Raw genomic sequence first — 7,484 nt, forward strand, 5'->3', positions numbered from 1 at the left:
AAGGCCGGTCAAAGTGGACTTCCAGACCATTTCATTCTCGATACCAGGTCTGTGTAAAGTCCATCCACCATACATTCCTCGATCACCAGGATTCTCAATGTGTATAAGTCATCCACCACTGTCATTCTAGATTACCAAGGCCGTGTTAAAGGCATCCACACACTTCATTCTGCATACCAGGTGCTGGTTATGTAAAGTCACGTACCAACTGTATTCAATCTATACCACGTGTCTGTTTGTAAAATCCGTCACTCCACTCCACCAATTCATTCCTTGATACCCAAGACCCCTGAAAGTCACATCCACCACTCTGCATTCTGATACCATGGTCTGCGTGTAAAGCATCTCCACCATTCATTCTAGGTTACCAGAACCCTGTACAAAAGTCATTCCACCATCACTTGAACTGCACGACCAGGTCTCGTGTAAAGTTCCACCACGCTTCTTCTGCGAATTATCCAGGTCTCGTGAAAGGATCCATCCTCCATATCTTCACATCTTTGATACCTAAGGTCTGTGTAAAGTTCATCCACCATTCATTCTAAGATACCAAGGTCTGCTGTAAAGTCGATCCACCATTCATTCATGAGTAACCAGGCGCCTGTAAAGTCAATCCACCATTCGGTGTCCTGATACGCGAGACCGCTGAGTTAACACTGTGCGGCACCGATTCGATTGGCTGTGAGTACGCGAGGTGCCTGTGGTGTAGAAGGTCGAGGGTGCCGACCGAGTCATGTGCTGAGTGACCGAGCTGGTGGGGTAAAGTCAGGCGCGGACCATGTGGCATTCTGATACCAGGCGCGTGTGAAGGGTCAAGTCGCACCGAGGCTGTGCGATGCTGAGTGAGCAGGGGATAGGATTTCCAGAGAGTAGAAGAGTGCGGAGTGCGAGAGTCAAGCAAGGCCCAGAGCGAGAGGCAGGGAGTTCAGAGAGTAGCATGGCTGCAGACGAGAATCTATTTCGAGTGTACAATGCATGCACCGTTTGTGAATTAAAGGTTAGCGCGAGACATAGAGAGGCGCGAGAGCGTGTGACAGTGGATCTGTCAAGAGGGAGCGCGGTGCACGGGAGCGGCAGTGATAAGAAAGCGCGGCTGTACATCAGTGTTGTGAGAGGCGAGTGAGGCGCAATGGTGAGCCATAAGCAGTGCTGGTGACCTGAAGGAGACCGCGCGCGTTGTTAGTGTCGCAAAGGGCGTGTGTCTTGGGTGGATGGGGTCCGGGTCGAGTTGGTTTGAAGTCGGATGTGGCTGGAGTGGGGAAGATCGAGCTCGTCTTTCGCCCAGAGTGAGCCATCTCTGATAACCGAGCTTAACTCACTGAGGTAATCACTCCTTCGCTCTGACTACGCTCATCTGGCCTTCAGAGGTGGACCCTAGTCCTGCTTTCTCCCATTGCCTGCCATCTGCTCGGTGCCAATTTGGGACGCCATAACGCTTGGCTCTGGTAGGGACATTCAAGAGAGAGAGAGAACAGAAGCAACATGTCTGAATACACCACCATGTCCTAATCTACCTTCCAACTATTAATAGAAGGCAAGAGAAGCCAAGCCATCATGACATTTGCTTCCCAAGGAATCAGTATCAGTGATATGATTAACTGAATGCTGTGGAGACGTTCATGGACTGTGAATTATGTTACTATCGTTGTGTTGGGTAGCGTGGGGCAAAATCCTCAACAATATAAACTATTCCGATGCCATGAGAGCAAAGATTCCACCTGTTTCTGTCAGAATTTCTTGAGATATCTTGACTCCCTTGTGTGTGATGCTTATGAGTAGTTGTTTGTGTGACTCCGTATTGTCAGTTGTCTGATTCGAACAAATATTTTGATGCATACATGCACTATATTGTGTGTTTGTCTAGACTGTGATGGTGGTTAGCTCGAGTTCGGCCAGGCTACCTCCGTAGGCGGACGGCCGGTTATGGGAAGGCGGTATCGATCCGAGCAGCCTGAGTGATGGGAGACAGGACAATTCACTGTGGCCATCTCCTATAATTTCCTCACCAACACAATCAGAGGATCACCGACGGGTGGAAGAAAGATTATCCTGAGACCACTATAAAATAGCAGACCGCTCCACGCTTCATCTCGCTTGGCTTCCCTTTCCCTTTCCAATCTCTCCTGGCTCCATCCTCCCTCTGATAGGCTCACATTCCTTCCCCTGCTTTGCTCCACCCCTTACTCTGTGCGTGTGCTCCCTCCTACCTCGCTAGGCTCCATTCCTTCCCCTACCTGCAGCTTAGCTCCAGTCTTCCCTCTGCTTGCGCTCCTCGCCTCACTCCTGCTACGGCTCATCCATTCCCTCTGCTTGGGCTCACTCCGATCCTTACCTCTGCCTGGCTCCATTCCTCCCTCTGCGCTCCTCCCTTTCCCTCTGTCTCATTCTGCTCCTCCATCCTTACCTCGTGGCGCTCTCCACCCTTCCCTCTGCTTCGCGAGCTCAACTGCACCATCCTCTCCCTCTTGAACTTGTATCGTCTCTCTGTAACTCCCCTCCTCGCTCACAGTTGATTATCGCGTCTCTGCGTCGAGCGATGAGATCAAGCAACGGACTAGAAGATCATGAGCGCATGCCACCAGCACGACCGCGTCGACACACTATCGCCGGATGCGCCAGATAAATCACGGCAGCAGCTAAGTGGATCTCACTCACGGACTCTGCAGTATGCGACTCAAAACCTAGACCTGGCGACACAGCCTAGCGGGAGACCAACGTGCATCGAGACGGAACGAGTCAACTGATGGAGACCAAGACCATGATCGTAAGAGATGCGACGCCAAGCCAAGACGGGAAGGTGCATTGGACCGCAGACGACGAACAAATCATGACAGACCAGCCAACGGTCATGTGCATTCGATACCAGTCACGATCTCTGATGAGGGTAGTCCTAGAGCTCGCCCTATACACGCAGCTACAGAGGAAGGATGGCAGCTGCCAGAAGAGCTCACCACAACTGCGGGAGATCGCACGCTCCATCTCAGGTAATCTGTCCAGCCAGTGGTCCACTAGAGACCCATCAGGGCACAGCGACTGTAACGGAGTCGGATCGCCACGCACGCGAGGGCAAGCGACTCCAGCGTCGCCCTACCTAGTCCGCCCTGGAACCGCGACCTCACTTCTGACCAGCACCAGGAGATACAGAGGATCTGTACGCGCCCATAGCACGATGAAGAGGGACCCAGCGCAAGCAGCCCTACTAACACGGATCGTGATGCACGAGTGCACCACCTTTGCGACTAGCCGTCTTACTACCTACTCGATATAGTGTCACTCAGCAGACTGCATGATAACCTCTTCAATCTTTCCTCTACTAAGCCACTGGGGCTCTACTGCCCTCCTTGAGATCGACTTCTGCGCGCGAGCGAAGCACACATTTTACTCAAGCATGTATGACCACCTATATGACAGCACCTGTCCTATACGCTGAGCTTCCCGAGTCTCACCCATCACACTCACGAACTGCAGTCCTCATCGACACCACTCCCGAACTCGGACGGCGCTAAGTCGATCTGCCTCCGAACTGCTCGAGAACTCGCTCCTCGCTTCATGACAGACCGCTCTCTTCTCCACAACCCGTCCCAGCCCGCCGCACTGCCTAGCTCTATCTCTCCCTACCACTTGAGACCTACTCAGAGCATCAACGCTATCACCGACCACACGCTAACCATACACACTAAATATACTCATTCTTTCCGATCCAGTGTCTATTATACTACAACCAACACATTAATCGTCATCTCTTACCACAATCACGCACCAACCATAACCAGGCCAGTCACACACCAAACATGATCACTTAGAGTCTTATCTGACTTGCACTCACTTCCACTCTACTCATGCTACATAAGAGTAATCCTCACCATAATAACGCAAGCCACATACAGACAATCTTACAGACACCAGCTCGTAATACTCTTTGCCTTATCATCATTCCCATCAGAATCTATAGTGCTAGACCGCACCTATATACTTATATCGCGAAGCGCGGTTCAATCTTTGCCATACCCTCTCTCCAACAACATCCAGCTGGACGTGTCCACCTATCCCTAACATGATGATACTATACACTGGCAGTATCGCGCCACACGTCCATACCTACACTAGTCCTCCATGACTCACCTATTCTGTACTTTCCTCGATCTGAACAATGTCATGACACTAGATGACCTCCTCCTCTTAGCTCGATTAAGCAGTACGGCTTAGTGGAGAAGATTCGTCCGACATACATTCAGACATGTTGGCTCTCCTAGTGTCTCTCTCTCTCTCTCTGTATCACGCCTAGACAGTTATATGGGCGCCTATCCGCAAGCTCTATGCGCCCGAGCACGTCAGAGCCATGTATCGAGCCGCGCAGATGTGCGAGATATCAAAGTCCCGCCTAACCTAAGCGGGATTCCATCCACGCTGCTCAGTAAAGCCAATGAGGTCTTGATGTCAACGAGAAGTGATACACTCAGAGGAAAGGCCTCATCAGACTGGCACTCTGGGAAGAGAGTGCATCAACCAATTCAGGAATGAATCCCTCAAAAACTGGACCCGAAGAGACAACCTTGACCTAAAAAGGGTCTCTTCAGTGCAAAACTGGTCACCATGGATATGTTAAAAAATGATTACACTGTTTTCCTTATTACTGTAGGCTTGTTCCTTGAACAATCCCCACTGTTAAATATGGTTATGTGTGAGTAACATAAACTTCAACCGTCTGCATCCATTGTATGCACTCAATATAGATTCAATTTGAGAGTAATTTCTGAATCCTGGCTTGATTGGCCTGCTTGATCTGACCTGCAGGCTTCTATCTTGAAATCATTCTCGTATTCAGAATGAATGTGCATGACTCACAGGCCTAAGGCGGGCTTCTTTATTTTTTTCCAAGGGGAATCGGAAAAAAAGGTGGATTACCTTTACACAAGACCTGGTATCAGAATGAATGCGTGGATGACTTACCACAGACCTGGTCATCAAATGGAATGGTGCGATGACGTATTACAGGGCTGCGGTATCAGATGGCAACGAAGGTGGATGATCGGACCTTTACGAGGACCTGGATCACGTCTAAATGCAATTGCGGGTTGACTTTACACGATGACCTGGTATTGCAGAGTAGTAATGGGGCAATTGGACTTTACACATGACCTGGTAACTCCAGAATGAATGGTGCTGGCATGGACTTACACAGACTGGTATCAAGATATGGACATGAGTGGATTGACTTCTATCCACAGACCTGGTATCAGACTGAAATGCTGGATGACTTTAACAAGCGGCCTGGTAATCAGCCAACATGAATGTGGATGACTTTATCACAGACTGGGCGGCTGGTATCAGACAGGTGCCGTGGATGACTTTACAGTCTGGTTACTACGAGAATGTACACACTCGGTGGATGACCTTACACCAGACCCTGCGTCATTAGTCAGAATGCAATGGCTGGATGCACTTGCTACCACAGATCCTGGCGTATCAAATGACCATCGGTGGAATGACTTCATAACAGCGCGCTGGCGATCCACGAATGATGGTTGGACGACTTTCACACAGACCTGGCTACCTCAGAATGAATGGGTGCGATGACCTCTTACACAGACACCCTGACAAATGACATGGTGGATGACTTGAAAGGGCCTGGTATACAGAATGAGATGGTGATGACATTACACCGACCTAGATATCAGAATGAATAATAGCGCATGACTTTACACAGACCTGGTCTTAGAATAATGGTGATGACTTTACAGGGCCTGTATCAGTCAACGAATGGTGACTACTTCTACCTAAAGGTCACTTGGCTACTCAGACATGATAGGGCCGTGGATGACTGTACACAGGACCTCATGGTATTCAGAATGAATGGTGGATGACATTTACACAGGACCTCGGTATCATGAATGATATCGGCGATCGACTCTTACATCTATAATCCTGGTATCCATCGAATGAATGTGGTACTGACCTTTACACATGACCATGGTATCCAGAATGCGACTGGTGGATTGCACTCATTACCACAGACCTGCTAGCAGACCATGAACATCTGCCATGGATGCACTTTCCTGCACCACAGCACTGGCTCTCACGGTATCCGACATAGATCCACCATTCATTCTGATACCAGGTCTGTGTAAAGTCATCCACCATTCATTCTGATACCAGGCCCTGTAAAGTCATCCACCATTCATTCTGATACGAGATATTTCCAAGATAGAAATGCAGTCAATCAAGCAAGCCCAATCAACAGGATTCAGAAATACATCTCAAATTGAATTATTTGAGTGCTACAATGATGCACGTTTTGAATTAATTTACTCAACATAACCATATTTACAGTGGGATTTTCAAAGAAGCTACAGTATAAGGAAACAGTGTATCATTTTTAACATATCCATGGTGACCAGTTTTGACTGAAGAGACCCCTTTTTAGGTCAAGGTTGTCTTTCGGTCAGTTTTGAGGGATCATTCTGATTGGTTAGATCACTCTCTTCCCAGAGTGCAGTCTGATGAGGCTTACTCTCTGAGTGTATCACTTCCTCGTTGACTAGCTCATTGGCTCAGAGGTGGACCCTAGTCCTGCCTTCTCCATCCTGCCGATCTGCTCGGGCCAATTTGGGAGCCATAACTGTCTAGGGATCAGAGAGAGAGAGAGAACAGAGAGCACACATGTCTGAATAAACCATGTCCAATCTCTCCCTACTATTAATAGAGCAGGAAAGCATCATGACATTGTTCCAAGGAATATAGTGATATGGAATGAATGGTGGACGTTGGACTGCAATTATGTTACTATCGTGTTTTGGAGGGTTGGCAAAATCCTCAAAATATAAACTATTGATGATGAACAAAGATTCACTGTTTCTGTCAGATTTCTTGAGATATTTGACTCCCTTGTGTGTGATCTTATGATAGTGTTTGTGTGACTCCTGTATTGTGTGTACGAACAAATTTTGTTATCATACATGCAATATATTGTGTTTGTCTGTGTGTGTGTTAGTGAGTTCGGCCAGCTACCTCCAGGCGGAGGGTATGATAGGCTACATCCTGATTGATGGGAGACAGGAAATGTTCATGTGGCCATCTATAATTTCTCACCAAACAATCAGAGGATCACAGGGTGAGAAATGATTAATCCTGAAACACTAAAAATAGCAGCCGCTCCATCCTTCCCTCTGCTTGGCTCCCTCCTTCCCTCTGCTTGGCTCCATCCTTCCCTCTGCTAGGCTCCATCCTTCCCTCTGCTTGGCTCCATCCTTACCTCTGCTTGTCTCCCTCCTTACCTCTGCTTGGCTCCATCCTTCCCTCTGCTTGGCTCCATCCTTCCCTCTGCTTGGCTCCCTCCTTCCCTCTGCTAGGCTCCATCCTTCCCTCTGCTTGGCTCCATCCTTGCAAGCAAGGGAAGGAATAGGAGCCTAAGCAGGAGGCGAAGCGCAACTGGAACAAGGCAGAGGGTAAGGACACCTGGAGCAAGCGAAGGGCAAGAGGAGAGC

General features: G+C 48.9%; 1 protein-coding gene across 1 annotated transcript in view; it reads left to right on the plus strand.

Annotated features, from left to right (window-relative positions):
• LOC111976858 (membrane-associated guanylate kinase, WW and PDZ domain-containing protein 1-like) overlaps nt 1–7,484 on the plus strand; it is a 134,906-nt gene that overhangs the window by 11,812 nt on the left and 115,610 nt on the right.

The sequence above is a fragment of the Salvelinus sp. IW2-2015 genome, linkage group LG17, assembly GCF_002910315.2.
Source record: "Salvelinus sp. IW2-2015 linkage group LG17, ASM291031v2, whole genome shotgun sequence".
NCBI classification, from domain to species: Eukaryota; Metazoa; Chordata; class Actinopteri; order Salmoniformes; family Salmonidae; genus Salvelinus; species Salvelinus sp. IW2-2015.